Source organism: Euprymna scolopes, chromosome 18, assembly GCF_053919585.1.
Source record: "Euprymna scolopes isolate OS-2025 chromosome 18, ASM5391958v1, whole genome shotgun sequence".
Classification (NCBI taxonomy): Eukaryota; Metazoa; Mollusca; class Cephalopoda; order Sepiida; family Sepiolidae; genus Euprymna; species Euprymna scolopes.
This window is the reverse complement of record NC_136499.1, coordinates 85,981,408-86,001,112: the sequence shown is the minus strand read 5'-3', so window position 1 is coordinate 86,001,112 and position 19,705 is coordinate 85,981,408. Positions and strand designations below refer to the sequence as shown.

At 25.1% G+C, this 19,705-nt stretch overlaps 2 long non-coding RNA genes across 2 annotated transcripts in view; one reads left to right on the top strand and one right to left on the bottom strand.

The window, feature by feature from the left end:
- LOC145297676 (uncharacterized) overlaps positions 1-5,540 on the top strand; it is a 698,958-nt gene extending 693,418 nt beyond the window's left edge. The window contains exon 3 of the long non-coding RNA XR_013870304.1: positions 5,199-5,540. This is a non-coding gene — a long non-coding RNA (uncharacterized LOC145297676). The remainder of the gene's footprint in view (positions 1-5,198) is intronic.
- The window catches only part of LOC145297677 (uncharacterized), a 567,884-nt gene that overhangs the window by 423,658 nt on the left and 124,521 nt on the right, over positions 1-19,705 (bottom strand). The gene's annotated exons all lie outside the window — the stretch shown is intronic.

The following is a 19,705-nucleotide window of genomic DNA, read 5'->3' as shown; positions in this document are numbered from 1 at the left end:
AACTTTATTATTATAATACACGAAATTTAAAGTTTCAATGCTTGACTCAGGAAATGAAAGAGAAAATGTCTTTAGCAAAATAATAATTATGGATAAACATAATTTTGCTTTTTAGCACATATATTGAAAATTAATTAAAAATATTTTAAAGCAACATAGAAAAGGACATCGTTTTTAGTTGATCCCACGGGAGAATTAGATTCAACAAAAAAAGGATATGTATTTCAGGTACACGATTCAAGTGGTGCCCCTTGAATCGTGTATCTGATAATGACTCTAGTGAATAAGCAATAATAATAATAATCACTCAGCTTCCAGTGAACACCACAGGCTATTTTCAGGGAAAAGTCTCTGAAGACCTGTGTGAAATCTCCTTGTGAGCCAATAATAATGAATGAACTAATGAAATATGTAGATGAATTGAAATGGTTGGACACATAAAATGCTTACAATTTTAAGTTGCATAAAATGCTAAGCAAAGAGATGTAAATCGATTGTATGTACTTAAAAAAGAAGGTGGTCGGGCTGTGTTAGTGTTGAAGATGTGGTAAAAATAGAGGAAGGAAATCTAACTCAATATATTTCTGAAAGTAATGAAACTCTTCTTCATGGAATGAAAAGTGGAAAAGATGCTAAGACCTGGGATGTAGAAGAGTCAGAGATTGCAAGAGAGAGGAAAAAAATATTTAGAAAGAAACTACACAGTGTATTCTTTAAGAATACTAAATTTAGAGATAATGAAAGCTGGAATCGGTTAGTCAGGGGTGATCTACTGAGAGCACCTTAATGGCAGCTCAGGAACAAGCCTCTCACACTAGGTCTATCAAACACTATATTAACAAAACTGAAAAATCACTGATGTGCAGAATGTGTAATGAAAGGGAAGAAACATTAACACGTATCATATCAGAATGCCCGATGCTAGTTCAACATCAATATAAAAAGTGTAGGCAGCAAAGTCACTGAAGTCCATATGCATATATTCCAGTTTATGGAATATATGCAAACTCTATGAATTAGGTCACGATCAGAAGTTGTACAGGAAGACGAAAATGTCAAACTTCTTTTGGACATGGGTATACAAACTGATAAGGTCATTGAACTTTCCAAACTTGACATAATTTTTCTAAACAAAAACAAGAGAACTTGCTCAATCATTGCTCGTTCAAAACAAAAGTGCAAAAGAAAGAACACGAATAAATAAATATCAAGATCTGAAATGGGAATTAGCAAAACTATGAAAATGTAAAAAATTCAAGGTGATTTCCATTGTAATTGGAACACACATAAGCCACATGGATGGGCCAGACAAACTGCTGCAGAGGCAAAACATGAAGAAACGTTACATGGAACCAAGATTATTGATGCTGCATATCTATAAGTTCTTTATCTCCTCTTCTATTCCCCCCATTACCCTATCACCGCTCCCCAAAGAGTGAGGCCAAATAGCTGAATAGGATCAAGGAGAATGGAAAGATCGAGGAGAGAGCACTGATCAGACCTCCGCTTGACAAATGCGAAGAGAACTGGGACCTTGGGGAAGCTCATTGCCACTCAAAATTCAGTGGAGACCAATGGCCGCTGCCAGCGAGAAATTAATGCTAAGCAGCTGTTGCGATAATGCAAATTCATTTGCAAATGTTATCAAAAAAGGTGGAGAGTACTGAAAATCTGGAGAGATTTGTTGTTAATCAGCTTCCAGGGAACACCACAGGTTGTTTTCAAGGAGAGATCTTTGATGACTTGTATGAAAGCTCCTAGTGAGCCAATAATAATAATCCTGTTATTTAACAATTACTAACGACTAATTTGTTTATCTTCTAACTTTTTTCTACTCATTTCAATGACATCAGTGGGAATATTGCTGACCCAACAGAATTACATTTTTATGACATTATTTAATCATTCATAAACATTATTTAATCATTCATAAACATTATTTAATCATTCATAAACATTATTTAATCATTCATAAAGAAAATGATTAAATTGTATTCTGTATGTAAAACATCACCATGATTTTAGAAACATATTTTAAAGTGTTGAGTTAAAAAAAATCTTTTAAAGTGGTTGCAAATTAACTACTTGCGATCAATTCCAGTAAACATGCATTTAAGTCTTTGTTTATGGCTTTCGTTTTTGTTTTGTTTTTTTGAATAATGTGAGAAACTGTTGTGTTCAATATGGACGCCATAAAAATGTAGCTGATATCACGTTTTGCTATTCTGTATGCAAAGTGAAAGCGAAGGCATAATTATCATACATGACAGAATCTATGTAGAATTAAAGTCCTTTTTTATCATTTTATATTATACTGTTTTATAAGCATGGAACAATAGACGTGTGAGTAATAGATGAGTCAAGATGGGGAAAATGGTACTGGGTGTTCTTAATAGGATAAAGTAATTCCAAAGTCTGTACATACGATTAAGAGTAGACCCCGCCAAAAATGGCCGAAAAATCAAGTTGTTGTTGGTTTTTAAAACGAAATTACATTTATTAAAATTCATTATTTCTAAGTAACATTTTTTTTCAGAAAGATAAAACCCTGAATTTTATCATATAGAAAACAGAATAATGTAAAACATTTTCTACTATTTTTAATTAAATTTTAAATGTTAAATTTTCCCAAAAAGTTAACATTTTTTGTCTTGCACAAAAAACGTACATAAATATTTAAAAAAAAAGGTTTTTGGAATAATTAATTTATTTATTTGTTGTCTAACTAAGATTTAGTGTGATTTTCTATGAGAATATGCAAAAATATTATAATATAAGTACCTGGATTTCAAATAATTCCACTTATTCATATAGGCAACCAGTTACTTCGCGTCGATATAGACAATGTTTACGTTTGTACTTGGTAAAAAGCAAACTATGGAAGACCAAACAGGCCAAAAAAAACTTATTTTTCAGTGACGAAAATTTCATTGTAATATTAACACTGAGGCTGGCCAGTACCAGATGGGTGACCATTTGTATGAGTTTGGTTTTAAATGTGTATGTGTGTGGGGGCCAGGCTCCCCAAAATGGGGGTGGGGCAATTTAAAGCGGAATAAAAAAAATTATTTCAGCGCGTTTGGTCCACCGTAGTCGAAAGGCGGCAAACGTTTTCAAACGGGATCGAAAAAATGATGCTATTTTTAACACAAAGGGCACAATATTTATCAATTTTTTTTTTTTGTATCGATTCTTCAAAGCATGCCGTTTAATAATGGTCATGCATTATTCGGCTCGCTAAAAAAAATTGTTAATTTATTTATCAAAGATTTTAAAATGTCTTTTTTCGTATAAATATTAAATTTTTTTGTTTTTGTTTTGCTTAACTTAAATTAATTATTTTACTTAACATATTCACCGAATTTCACACTTCAAAACTCAAAAGCGGGATAATTAAACACAATCGAAGTTTTGATATTCAGACATCAAAATAAGGTATATAAACAAGTTTTTTTTAATTTTTTTTTTTTTATCTATAATCCCGTCCCTTACAACAATATGTTTTGTTCAGTTTCAGATGATTATTTTAACCATATTTGGAACCCCCTCAAAACAAGAGGGGGTTGTAAGCAAAAAAATATATATATATAAATATTGTTTATGAAAAATAAGTACACTGTTATAAAGTACATTCTTCTCTTAATAATCGCTGAAAATTTCGTATTGATCGGATAATTACCTGATTTTTGGTAGATTTTTAAAAAGACGGTCCGTCAAAAAGTACTTACCTGCCCCTCATCCCCCAGTTTTGGCAGTGCCTAATTAAGAGTAATAGTTAAGTTAAAGGCTGCCAGGGTTCATAAGGCTGTGTGTTGAAATGGTACTGAAAGTAAGTCGCCATCTTCAAAAGTAAAGTCTTTGTGTCAATACTGATAAGACGATATTGCTAAAGGTGGGCTCGGTTTGCACACCAAGAGAGCAGTTTCGTGGTTTAACTGAGCGATGTGGGTTATTTAAACAGCTGGCTTTTATCGCAGCTAAAATAGTGAACAGTGCCGTTACACTTTCTTAAATAACCTTCAGGAATCAGTGCTATGCTCGCATGAGAAATGGTTTCTGATTGATTAAATCCTAATCAAAATCCAGTGCTTGCTCCAATCAGCGTCAAGCTTACAAATCATGCAAATATTTCAAACATTGTTATGACAGTGGTGTTGCTGTTGCCACTGTTGTTTATCGTGGTAGTAACTATTAGTTGTAATACTATATTTATACTATATTAGTTGTAATACTATATTGGTACTATAATTGAATTTGTGTATGTGTGTGTGTCATTTATAGGCTTCAAAACTACTCAACAGAATTGCACCTAATTTGGCACAAGATATCCTTGAAATGCCAAGTAGGTGTTTAAATTTGTAAATCCAACTGCTGTTGCTAATATTGCAAATAGTCAAAAGAATAAACATGGTAGACTCAGAAACCAATTGACAGAATTCCGTCAATTTGGCATAAAGCACCCATGAACTGCCGGATATGTTACGAGTATTCCCACCTCCTATTCCTCTTACCCATTCTCCTACTACTACTGATAATAAATGCTGATGGTTTCAAAGTATTATTCAAGATTCCACCAAATTATGTCCTAACAGTTTTATTTTTTTATAGTAAGATAAATTAAAAAATAGTGCTTTCTTTTGGATATCTTTCTAGGGAATCAAAAAAAAAAATTTTTTAAATATGAAAACGAATAATCGCCTGCCTCCGTATTTTTTACACTAGCATAAAAATCAGTTTCCGGTTTGACTTTTGAGGCAAATTCAAAGTACCAGGTTGTTTGAAAAACTAGAATTGTTCGATTTTCTCATTTTGGATCCTATTCTCATGAACGTTATAAAGATAACATCCAAGATGAGAAGAGTAATCCAAAGAATCCAAATAATTCAAAGAATCCAAATAATTCAAAGAATCCAAATAATTAAAAGAATCTTCATCGCAAAAATTAAAAAAAAAAACATAGATAAGTTCTTAAGATGCATTCAATCATTTTGAACATTTATTGATGAAAATTCCATTTCAAACTGATCAATCAGTGGCGATGTATAAACATATCATTAAAAAATTGATGACAATAAAAGCAATCTTTAATAATTCTGCAATTTTCTTTAAAACTAAACCAAAATTTAAGATTGATATTTCATTTATTTGTTTGAGATTTGTTTTCAATTTTAATACATGATTTTTTTTTCTTTTTTCAGGTAAGTGAAAATTTCTATATGAACCAAGTCTGGTAAGCTATCATTGACATAATTAAATAATTTAATAATGCTTAATAAAAACATGGAATAATTTTGTAATGTTTAATGAAAACATTGCATTGTTGAATATTGTTCAATAAAACATTGAATAATTTCCTAATGATTAATTGAACAATGTTATAATATTCAATAAAACATTGAATAATTGAATAATGCCTAGAAAAACATTGAATAATTTAAAAATGTTTAATTAAAACATTGAATATTCTAATGTTAAACTAAAACATTAACTAATTTTAAAATGTTTAATTAAAACATTAAATAATCTAGCAATGCACAATAAAACATTAAATAATTTAACAATGTTTAATAAAATATTAAATTATTAAACCATGTTTAATAAAACACTGCATAGCATTTAATAATTTATAGAATGTTTTATAAAAATATTCTATAATTTAATGATGTTTAAGTAAAACATAAAATAATTTATTAATGTTTAAAAGTAAAACATAAAATAATTTAATAATGTTCAAGTAAAACATAAAATAAATTAATAATGTTTAAGAAAAACATAAAATAAACTAATAATGTTTAAGTAAAACATAAAATAATTTAATAATGTTTAAGTAAAACATAAAATAAATTAATAATGTTTAAGAAAAACATAAAATAATTTAATAATGTTTAAGTAAAACATAAAATAATTTAATAATGTTCAAGAAAAACATAAAATAATTTAATAATGTTCAAGTAAAACATAAAATAATTTAATAATGTTTAAGTAAAACATAAAATAAATTAATAATGTTTAAGAAAAACATAAAATAAACTAATAATGTTTAAGTAAAACATAAAATAAATTAATAATGTTTAAGAAAAACATAAAATAAACTAATAATGTTTAAGTAAAACATAAAATAATTTAATAATGTTTAAGTAAAACATAAAATAATTTAATAATGTTTAAGTAAAACATAAAATAATTTAATAATGTTTAAGTAAAACATAAAATAATTTAATAATGTTTAAGTAAAACATAAAATAATTTAATAATGTTTAAGAAAAACATAAAATAATTTAATAATGTTTAAGTAAAACATAAAATAATTTAATAATGTTCAAGTAAAACATAAAATAATTTAATAATGTTTAAGTAAAACATAAAATAAATTAATAATGTTTAAGTAAAACATAAAATAAATTAATAATGTTTAAGAAAAACATAAAATAAACTAATAATGTTTAAGTAAAACATAAAATAATTTAATAATGTTTAAGTAAAACATAAAATAATTTAATAATGTTTAAGAAAAGCATAAAATAATTTAATAATGTTTAAGTAAAACATAAAATAATTTAATAATGTTCAAGTAAAACATAAAATAATTTAATAATGTTTAAGTAAAACATAAAATAATTTAATAATGTTTAAGTAAAACATAAAATAAATTAATAATGTTTAAGAAAAACATAAAATAAACTAATAATGTTTAAGTAAAACATAAAATAATTTAATAATGTTTAAGTAAAACATAAAATAAATTAATAATGTTTAAGAAAAACATAAAATAATTTAATAATGTTCAAGTAAAACATAAAATAAACTAATAATGTTCAAGTAAAACATAAAATAATTTAATAATGTTTAAGTAAAACATAAAATAAATTAATAATGTTTAAGAAAAACATAAAATAAACTAATAATGTTTAAGTAAAACATAAAATAATTTAATAATGTTTAAGTAAAACATAAAATAATTTAATAATGTTTAAGAAAAACATAAAATAATTTAATAATGTTTAAGTAAAACATAAAATAATTTAATAATGTTCAAGAAAAACATAAAATAATTTAATAATGTTCAAGTAAAACATAAAATAAACTAATAATGTTCAAGTAAAACATAAAATAATTTAATAATGTTTAAGTAAAACATAAAATAAATTAATAATGTTTAAGAAAAACATAAAATAAACTAATAATGTTTAAGTAAAACATAAAATAAATTAATAATGTTTAAGAAAAACATAAAATAAACTAATAATGTTCAAGAAAATCATAAAATAATTTAATAATGTTTAAGAAAAACATAAAATAATTTAATAATGTTTAAGTAAAACATAAAATAATTTAATAATGTTCAAGTAAAACATAAAATAATTTAATAATGTTTAAGTAAAACATAAAATAAATTAACAATGTTCAAGAAAAACATAAAATAATTTTATAATGTTTAAGTAAAACATAAAATAATTTAATAATGTTTAAGTAAAACATAAAATAATTTATTAATGTTCAAGTAAAACATAAAATAAATTAATAATGTTCAAGAAAAACATAAAATAATTTTATAATGTTTAAGTAAAACATAAAATAATTTAATAATGTTCAAGTAAAATATAAAATAATTTATTAATGTTCAAGTAAAACATAAAATAATTTATTAATATTCAAGTAAAATATAAAATAAGTTAATAATGTTTAAGTAAAACATAAAATAATTTAATAATATTCAAGTAAAATATAAAATAATTTATTAATGTTCAAGTAAAACATAAAATAATTTATTAATATTCAAGTAAAATATAAAATAAGTTAATAATGTTTAAGTAAAACATAAAATAATTTATTAATATTCAAGTAAAATATAAAATAATTTATTAATGTTCAAGTAAAACATAAAATAATTTCATAATGTTCAAGTAAAACATAAAATAATTTAATAATGTTTAAGTAAAATATAAAATAAATTAATAATGTTTAAGTAAAATATAAAATAATTTAATAATGTTTAAGAAAAACATAAAATAATTTAATAATGTTTAAGTAAAACATAAAATAATTTAATAATGTTCAAGTAAAACATAAAATAATTTAATAATGTTCAAGTAAAATATAAAATAATTTAATAATGTTTAAGTAAAACATAAAATAATTTAATAATGTTTAAGTAAAACATAAAATAATTTCATAATGTTTAAGTAAAATATAAAATAATTTAATAATGTTCAAGTAAAATATAAAATAATTTAATAATGTTTAAGAAAAACATAAAATAATTTAATAATGTTCAAGTAAAATATAAAATAATTTAATAATGTTTAAGTAAAACATAAAATAATTTAATAATGTTTAAGTAAAACATAAAATAATTTCATAATGTTTAAGTAAAATATAAAATAATTTAATAATGTTCAAGTAAAATATAAAATAATTTAATAATGTTTAAGAAAAACATAAAATAATTTAATAATGTTTAAGTAAAACATAAAATAATTTAATAATGTTCAAGTAAAACATAAAATAATTTAATAATGTTCAAGTAAAATATAAAATAATTTAATAATGTTTAAGTAAAACATAAAATAATTTAATAATGTTTAAGTAAAACATAAAATAATTTCATAATGTTTAAGTAAAACATAAAATAATTTAATAATGTTCAAGTAAAATATAAAATAATTTAATAATGTTCAAGTAAAACATAAAATAATTTAATAATGTTCAACTAAAACATAAAATAATTTCATAATGTTTAAGTAAAACATAAAATAATTTAGTAATGTTTAAGTAAAACATAAAATAAATTAATAATGTTTAAGAAAAATATAAAATAATTTAATAATGTTTAAGTAAAATATAAAATAATTTAATAATGTTTAAGTAAAATATAAAATAAATTAATAATGTTTAAGAAATACATAAAATAATTTAATAATGTTTAAGTAAAACATAAAATAAATTAATAATGTTTAAGTAAAACATAAAATAATTTAATAATGTTTAAGTAAAATATAAAATAAATTAATAATGGTTAAGTAAAACATAAAATAATTTAATAATGTTTAAGTAAAACATAAAATAAATTAATAATGTTTAAGTAAAACATAAAATAATTTAATAATGTTTAAGTAAAATATAAAATAATTTAATAATGTTTAAGTAAAATATAAAATAAATTAATAATGTTTAAGAAATACATAAAATAATTTAATAATGTTTAAGTAAAACATAAAATAAATTAATAATGTTTAAGTAAAACATAAAATAATTTAATAATGTTTAAGTAAAATATAAAATAAATTAATAATGGTTAAGTAAAACATAAAATAATTTAATAATGTTTAAGTAAAACATAAAATAAATTAATAATGTTTAAGTAAAACATAAAATAATTTAATAATGTTTAAGTAAAATATAAAATAAATTAATAATGGTTAAGTAAAACATAAAATAATTTAATAATGTTTAAGTAAAACATAAAATAAATTAATAATGTTTAAGTAAAACATAAAATAATTTAATAATGTTTAAGTAAAATATAAAATAATTTAATAATGTTTAAGTAAAATATAAAATAATTTAATAATGTTTAAGAAATACATAAAATAATTTAATAATGTTTAAGTAAAATATAAAATAATTTAATAATGTTCAAGTAAAATATAAAATAATTTAATAATGTTTAAGTAAAACATAAAATAATTTAATAATGTTTAAGTAAAATATAAAATAATTTAATAATGTTCAAGTAAAATATAAAATAATTTAATAATGTTTAAGTAAAACATAAAATAATTTAATAATGTTTAAGTAAAATATAAAATAAATTAATAATGTTTAAGTAAAATATAAAATAATTTAATAATGTTTAAGAAAAACATAAAATAATTTAATAATGTTTAAGTAAAATATAAAATAATTTAATAATGTTTAAGTAAAATATAAAATAATTTAATAATGTTCAAGTAAAATATAAAATAATTTAATAATGTTTAAGTAAAACATAAAATAATTTAATAATGTTTAAGTAAAATATAAAATAAATTAATAATGTTTAAGTAAAATATAAAATAATTTAATAATGTTTAAGAAAAACATAAAATAATTTAATAATGTTTAAGTAAAATATAAAATAATTTAATAATGTTTAAGTAAAACATAAAATAATTTATTAATGTTCAAGTAAAACATAAAATAAATTAATAATGTTCAAGTAAAATATAAAATAATTTAATAATGTTTAAGTAAAATATAAAATAATTTAATAATGTTCAAGTAAAATATAAAATAATTTAATAATGTTCAAGTAAAACAAAAAATAAATTAATAATGTTTAAGAAAAACATAAATAAGTTGATAATGTTTTAGTCAACTATTGAATAAGTTAATAATGTTTAATAAAACCTTAAATAATTTAATAAAGTTAATTAAACATTGAATAATTTAATAATATTAAGAAACACTGTAAATAATTTAATGATGTTTCATAGAAAACATTAATAATTTGAAAATGTTTAATAAACACAATGACTAATTCTGTAATGTCTAATAAAACACAATGAATAGCTAAATCATTTTTAATAAAATATTTTATAATGGTTAATTAAAAACATTTAATGATTGTTAATTAAAACTTTGAATAATTTATAATATTAATAAAAACATTTAATAATTTAATAATATTTAATTAGCAACATTGATTAATTAATAATGTTTAATTAAAGCTTTAATTAATTAATTAATGCTAAATAAACCCATTGGATAGTTTAATAATAATTAATCAAAACACTGGATGATTGGGTAATGTTTAATTAAAGATATTGAATAATTGAATAATGTTTAATAAAAACATCAATTAAAGCAGCAATGCTCAAGAAAACGTCAAGTAATTTAATAAGGTATATCTAATAAACGAAATAATTTAATTTTGAATTACTGAATAATGTTAAATAAAATCATTGAATACCTAAACAATGTTTTAATAATGTTTAATAAAAATGGAATACTTTAATAATATTAAAAAAAAATAAATAAATTTAATAATGTTTAATGAAATCATTTAATAATTAATAATGTCTTATTAAAGCCAGGAAACATTGAATAAGTTAATGTTTGATCAAAACATTAAATGATTAAATTTTGTTTAATAAAATATTCATTAATTTAATAATGTTTAATAAAAACATTTAAAAAATAAACAATGTTTAATAAAATCATTTAATAATTTAACAATAAAAACATAAAATAATTTAATAATCTCTTCTCTATTCTATATATCTATAAAAGTGAAAGTGTCTGTCTGTGTGTGTGTCTGTCTGTGTACATTTCCCCACACAATATCTCTGTCAAAATGAAAATAATAATGCTAAAGAAAATATCCAAAAATATAAAGTCTAATTCCCCAGAGATTATTTTCATAATAATTCATATACAATTTGTATGTTTTGTTTGTGCTAGTTTAATGGGAGGACGATTTGATTAAAAAATCTCACCTCCTCCGAAATATGTATTGTTTCAAACTGTGGAATTATATTGATCTTTTTTTTTTTCATGTATTCGTTGTAACGCCAACTTCCAGCTAGGAAATAAACGCACATAAAAGAAATAAAGTGAAATAAAAACAAAAAACTGCTTATATTCTCTTTGACAATTATTATTTTCTTATGAAAAGAGTGCAAAACATTTTATTTTGTCTGTTAATTTTTGTGGAAACAAAAATAAGAACGTATATTTGTAAGATGTATTCATTCAATTTGAATGTGTAACGATGCGAATACTGTTTCAAAATTAAGCATGACAGACTAAGGAAAATTTGATTCGAAACTGGAACATGACAGACCAACGAAAATGTTATTTAAAAATAACATGACATGCCGAAATGCTCGATGAACAAAGTTACAAATTTGGTGTCCATAAATAACACATTCCCTTGGTGATTTCGATGCTATTTGTCAACTTCTAGTGGATCACAGTTGAAGATTTTCCGTTAACGATCTTATATTCACGGCATATTCTCGAAGAAGCCAATGGTGATTTTAGCTTTTACTATATAATATTTATCTAACTAATGGATATACATGCTTCTCGGATTTAATTCTGACCAGAACACCCATCTCTCCAGACCTTACATTACATCTGCTTATGCTAACATTCTGGTTTTAAACTTTAAATATTTCTTATATCAGGTGAATAAATTCACTCACCAAATTTATAACATTCATATGGGATTTGTGAGATGTAATTTAATGAATCTGTAGAAGCAAATTTATGCAATAAAAATATGATTAATAAGTATATGAGCGAAATGAAAGGCCGCTTGCAACATTGCTTAAAGACAACATTATAATTGTGTTATAAGTTAAACCAATTTACTTACGTTTATAACATTTCAGTAACATTAAAAAGTTAGTAGGTTAATATTTATTTTTTGATATAGTTGTTTCGCTAAAATAGGACATAGAGAGGAGTCCTGTAGACATTTCTATTTATTAACTTCGTAAAAAGCTGTAATAAATGGAAAGTCAATCTTTCTAGTCAGAATAAGTATGTTTTTAATATACTGAAATGAAACAAAAACATTTTCTTGCAAATAAGACAGTAGAAGGAAGAAGACAAATCGACTAGTTAGAATCAAATATCGATTTTTTAAAAAAGGAGTTGCAACTTATCAAGGACCGGAAGCCACTCGAGGATAAGGATTAATGAGTGTACAGTGGTCATGGGGAACATGTAGTAATCGTTAGTAGTGGAAATTTTGTAAATTGAATGACACAAGGGGATGGCTCATCAAGAATTTGTCCACATTGGACTTGAAGACGACCATATTGTAGTCAGTTAGAAAGCAGGAAAATGAAACAGAATTCCACAGGCGTGCATTTCTAAGAAAGAAGCTTTGTTCAGGGAATCTACGTTTAGGTTTAGGTACAGATAAAAAGTGAGGGAAATTATTGATAGTGGTTTCAGTTAGACAAGTGTTTTTTATGAAAGTCAGGCCAAGGGGGGCTATAAATTGGACCTCAGATGAGCACTTGCTGTGAAAATAACGATAAAGTAGGGACAGCCTTGCAACGTCTCTTTTGTGGAGAAGAGGTTGTAGGGAAGAGAAAAGGGCATCCTCCACTAAGCTACGAAGTATATTTTGAACTCTGGTAAGGCAGGATAAGCTGCTTCTAGCAGCTCCTACTCAAATGTGGCAACAGTACTCTATCTTTGGACGTACTCGGCTCTCACGCACACACACAGACACACACACATATGTTTGCATGTATAAATATAATGACTAGGTTTGAAATATTTGTATATGTATCATACAAATGAAGAATGTTTTAAAATAGATTGACTGAAATATAGAAGAGATAATAACATCAAATACTTCCTAAAGTTCACACAAGAATACGACAACACATTTCCTGTACTGTTTCCAGCCACATAGAAATGATATGACGATGTTAAATTGTATTGTCTAGGCATAAGAAAAGTTATTCAAGCAGAGAAATAAGAGAATGTGATTCCAAGCCTTAAAGCACAAGTACCATTCATATATTTCTTGCTGTTGTCATCATGGTCATTCGTACAAATTTCTTGCAGACTTACCAACAATCAAGTCTGATTGCAATGACTGAACTGATTATAGGTCATCACAATTTGGCGAGTACAACAAATCTGCTAAAAGCTAGGATTCGTTTTTACCACTTTTATCAGTATTCGAAACGATCTCATTACATGCCAGTTGCAAATAAATAATAACTGTTCATAGTCAATGAGAAGATATTTAATACACTTAGCATTGTTTGGTATAAGAATGAAGAAAAGTACAAAAAGAGCACTATAAAAGTACAGACTTCCAATATAACTTCTGTTTTGTTGAAAGAGATAAAATAAATGAAAAAATGATGACTTGTCTTTTAATATTGTATTATCGATCGATGTAAAGTTGTCTTGATACTAGAAGATAAAAATAACAACAACTGTAAAAGGTATGGTCAGAACCAGCAATAGCTACTTATTGGAAACGATAGCTAATTGGTTGCTAAAATTAACTATAAACTAAATAGCAGAAACTTATAGTACACTCAGCACCTCACATTAATACAATAGGAAGAAATGGAGCAAGTGAAGGGAAGTGTTCATCACTAAAGCTGGTGTTCAGATGACACTTTTGGCATTTGATCACTAATCACACTAACTATAAAAGTGTGATTTTAAAATATGAATTGATACTGAAGAGAACGCGTTGATGTTGAAGAGTTGTGGTCATAACGCGAAAGTCATCGCAGTGATGTCAATTTCTTTTTTTATTTGGATTACAAAAGGCTAGTAGCAATATCTGACAAGATATGCAATAACATTTAAAGAACACATACCACCCCAAAAATTATTCTATCATCAAATATTAAAATATATAACGTAGCCAGAAAAGCTCAAAATCTGTGTTCCGTGCAAACTTAGAACTATGAAAGAATTCTCATTGAATTTGTCATAAAATCTACTTTTTGATGGTAACATTTTTTCCATTTTAGAATTGCATACGTTCAAGTAATCATGTCTTATTCCAGTGAGAAAAAGGTAAAGCAATCATTGTTTAGTCTTGGAATTTTCCCTAATCAATTTAAAAAAAAATGTCATTCAGTCAATGTGTACTCGGCCAGCCATATTTTGCAAATTTGTCAATTCAGGGGGGATTTTGCTTCTCTTTTTTCTTTCAGTTTTTTTTAATTTGTCGGCCATGGTGGAGAATAACAATGGAAAGTTTCCTTTCAATTGATTCATGGAATGCATACTTGGAGTAGAAAAAGTACTCAAAACAAGCATGTGTTAAAATAAGATAACCTATTAATTCGACGCAGTAATAAAAAACGTAAGTTAACTTTATACAAAACAGAATAAAAGTAGGCAAAGTAAAAATCAGTAAAACCTTTATATGAGAGAAGACTTGCTATTGGCTAATGGAAACAATAACTCATGGAAGAAAATAACAAAAAAGAACATACAGCAAAAAAAACAAAAAAACCTCGATTAGTTAGCACATTAGACTAAACACCACGGTAAAACAAATTTTATGCATTTTAATCTGATGTTTCCTTACAGGGAAAAAACACGGACGCATCTGTGTAAGTAAATTGCCATAAATATGCTTTCAAAATTTACTAACCTGCTCTACTTACAAATTGACACTGTTGAGTAAATGCTGAAAATCTAATATATAAAAAGTTATATGTCTGTCTGTCTGTCTCCATATTTTCAAACTCTATCTATCCTGAAACTAAAAGTCGCAATGCGGCGCTAAGGACTTCAAATGATTGGATTTTTATGGACCGTTTTTTTATGGGTCTTTAGCCAGTTAAAATAATTTTAAAGCGGTCAAATTTTAAAAAAATCGTTATACATTTTGAATATTCATCTTAGTTTATTTTTCATTCATTTTTTATTTTCAATCAGTTCATATGCATGTCACGTTGGCACAGTGGTAAAGTCACAAGCTTTTTATGACACAGTTTTGATTTCGGTTTCGGCAAAGCCGGGCGCCCCTCTCCACTAGTCTAATATATAAAAGGCTAATCCATCTGTCTGATTCCATATTTTCAAACTCTATTTTTCCCCAAACTAAAAGTTGCAGAGTGGCGCTAGGACCTCCAAAAATTCCTATTTTCATGTTTTTTTATGGTTTTTATGGTTCTTTTATGGTTTTTTTAAATAGTTTTTTATGGTTCTTTTATGGTTCTTTTATGTTTTTTATGGTTTTTTATGGTTCTGTTATGGTTCTTTTATGGGTTTTTTATGTTTTTTTAATGTATTTTATGGTTCTTTTATGTTTTTTTCATGGTTTTTTATGGTTCTTTTATGTTTTTTTAACCGTTTTTTTATGGTTCTTTTACGTTTTTTAAATGTTTTTTTATGGTTCTTTTATGGTTCTTTTATGTTTTTTATGCTTTTTTAATGGTTCTTTTATGTTTTTTATGTTTTTTAATGTTTTTATGGTTCTTTTATGGCTTTTAAATGTTTTTTTAATGTTTTTAATGGTTTTTATGGTTTTTAAAAATGTTTTTTAATGTTTTTTATGATTCTTTTATGTTTTTTTAAATGTTTTTATGTTTTTTAATGTTTTTATGGTTCTTTTATGTTTTTTAAATGTTTTTTTATGGTTCTTTTATGGTTTTTTAAATGATTGTTATGGTTTTTATGGCTTTTTATGGTTCTTTTATGGTTTTTTATGGTTTTTATGGTGCTTTTATGGTTTTTTAAATGTTTTTTAATGGTTATTTATGTTTTTAATTTTTTTAAAATGTTTTTTAAAATGTTTTTTCATGTTTTTTATGTTTTTTATGTTTTTTATGGTTTGTTATGGTTTTTAATGGTTTTTATGGTTTTTATGTTTTTTAATGTTTTTATGGTTTTTTATGGTTCTCTTATGTTTTTTAATGTTTTTAAAATGTTTTTTAATGGTTTTTATGGTTTTTTAATGTTTTTTATGGTTCTTTTATGGTTCTTTTATGTTTTTTATGGTTCTTTTATGGTTTTTAATGGTTCTTTTATGTTTTTTTATGTTTTTAATGGTTTTTATGTTTTTTATGGTTCTTTTATGTTTTTTAATGTTTTTATGTTTTTATGATTTTTTATGATTCTTTTATGTTTTTTTTATGTTTTTTTAAAATTTTTTAATGTTTTTTTATGGTTCTTTTATGTTTTTTATGGTTCTTTTATGTTTTTTAAAAAATGGTTTTTATGTTTTTTTATGGTTCTTTTATGGTTCTTTTATATTTTTTATGGATTTTCATGGTTCTTTTATGTTTTTCAAAAATGTTTTTATGGTTTTTTATGGTTCTTTTATGTTTTTTTATGTTTTTTATGGTTCTTTAATGGTTTTTTTAACCAGTTAAAATAGTTTTTAAACGGTCAAAATTAGGTCAAAATTTAAAAAATGGGTATATATTTTCTACATTCACCTTAGTTTATTCTTAATCAATTCATATGCATGTCACGTTAGTACAGTAGTAACGTCACCAGCTTTGAATGCGACCATTTTGCTTTCGGTTTCGATTCTAGCTGATGGCACCCAAATATTTTTTTTCATTTTGAAATCACGTCTCAATATATATGAAATCTGAAAAAATTATAATATCATATATAAACGTATTTTACGACCGGGCAGAGCCTGGCGCCCCTCCCTGCTAGTCTAATATATAAAAGGCTATTTGTCATTCTGTCTCGATATTTTCAAACTCTATCCCGAAATTAAAAATCACAGAGCAGCGCTAGGGGCCTCAAATGAGTGGATTTTTTATGGACCGTTCTTTTATGGGTTTTAATCGGTGAAAAATAGTTTTTAAGGGGTCAAAATAGGATCCAAATTGAATAAAATCGTTATACATTTTGTATATTCATCTTAGTTTATTTTTTACTTTAATCAGTTTTTATGAGTATCACATTGGTAAAGTGGTAACGTCACCAGCTTTAAATGCTACAGTTTTGCTTTCGGTTTCGATTCTAGCTGATGGTACCTTTTTTTATTTTTTAAATCATGACTCTTATAATAATATATACAATATCTGGACAAATTGAATATCATATTTAAGCATATTTTAAGACCAGGCAAAGCCGCCCCACTCCGTTCGTCTAATATATAAAAGGCACTGTGTCTTTCTGCCTCCATATTTTCAAACTCTATCCTTCCCGAAACTAAAAGTCGCAGAGCGGCGCCAGGGCCTCAAATGATTGGGTTTTTTATGCACCTATCTATAAGTACGTCTAAGCCGTAGTATAAGCCAAGTACGTCCAAGGATGGAATACTGTTGCCATATCTGGGCAGGAGCTGCTAAAAACAGCCTATCCTGCCTTGACAGAGTACAAAATAGACTTCGTGGCTTAGTGGGGGATGCCCTTTTCTCTACCCTGCAACCTCTCTCCCACAGAAGAGACGTTGCGAGCCTGTCCTTGTTTTATCGTTATTTCCATGGCAGATGCTCGTCTGAACTCCAATCTCTCGTCCCCCCTCGCCAATCTTTCACGAAAAACACCCGTCTAGCTGAATCCACTGTGAAAAATTTCCCCCACTCTATATCTGTGCCTAAATCAAAACGCAGATTCCATGAACAAAGCTTCTTTCTTAGAACTGCACGCCTGTGGAACTCTGTTCCGTCTGCCTGCTTCCCTCCGGACTACAACTTGGTTGTCTTCAAGTCCAATGTTAACAAATTCCTAATGAACCGCCCCCTTAAGTAAACATTTCAGCAAATCTCCTCACTAACGTAATGTACTTGCAATAACCCTTATCCCTGAGTGGCTTCCGGGCCTTGATAAGTGGTGATCACTGTGTAAAAAAAAAAAAAAAAAAAAAAGTACTTATCTCCACAAAATTTGAATGAGATTTTCTTAATCAGCATAGTCAGAAACTCAGAAAAGTCGTCATCATACAGTAAATTGTGGGGGTGGACCTAATGCACAAATTTACACCCCGCCCCCTTCCAAAAAAAAGTAAAAGTGTGCACAATCGCGAGAATCTGTGCGGAAAAGAAAATTCAATAGAATATCCCACAGAATTTAAAATTGGTGAAAATACAAGTATATAACAAATAATTGTTTCCCTATGTTATGAAATTTACGTTAAAACTGTAGCATGGGTAAAAAAAATCGGTTATTGTGTATAAAACTGGATCCTAACTCTTAAACACGTTGGTAGGTCTGTCAATTGAGGTATGGGAGCACAAAATGGATACAGCATTTCCGCTATTCTTAAAAACTGCTGGCTTATATATTTGGGCAAAATATTCAGATATTTTTGTTAATATATTTTTTTAAAACATATTACGTTTTGTTTTGTTTGTTTTTTGAAATATAGTTACGCTTTTTTTAATGTACTTTATTTAAATATACTTTATTTAAATATACTTTATTTAAATATACTTTATTTAAATATACTTTAACTTAACCCTTCGCAATCTGTTACGATCGTCGTCGATTAAAAAATAAATGTTCGCAATATAATTTACTGGATTTGTACTTATGTTGTTTAAATTTAATGGTTTTTAACATATGTGAAATATTCGTATTTTAAAACCTTTAAACTATTTTCTGTTGCACATTCACCTTCTTGAAACTACTAAAACTGTAAAAAATAATATGACACATTTTTTGGTTTTCTTTATGTTTCTGTATAAATATATTTTTATAATATCTAAACAATTTGACAAAATATATAACACACTAACTTATATAAACATAGTTATTTGAAAAGAAATGGGATTAAAAAATCAAAAAAATCAATCAATAAAAAGTTTACGTATTTTTATACATTTTTATTATTAGGGAGTGAAAAAAAATAAACATAAAATATAGTTCACTATACAAATAGTTTATCAGTTTTAAAATGTGAATATTTCACATATGTTAAAAACATTAAATTCAAACAACATAATAAGTACGAATCAAGTAGATCATATGTCGTTTTAATGTTGGAAGTTTAGCTTCCTCAAAAAGCTGGAATTCTTGATCTCGAGTAAAAATCAGGGTTGCGGAGTCGGATGGTGAAAGTCTGACCCCGACTGACTCCGACTCCTTGAATTCCTAAAATGCCGACTCCGACTCCTTTGATATCTTGGACTCCGACTCTGACTCCGACTCTAACTCCCGACTCCCGACTCCTGACTCCTTGACCACTATGTGGAAATCTATTCTGCAGATCCATATACCAACCTCCCACACCTATTGAGCATGCATTTTATAA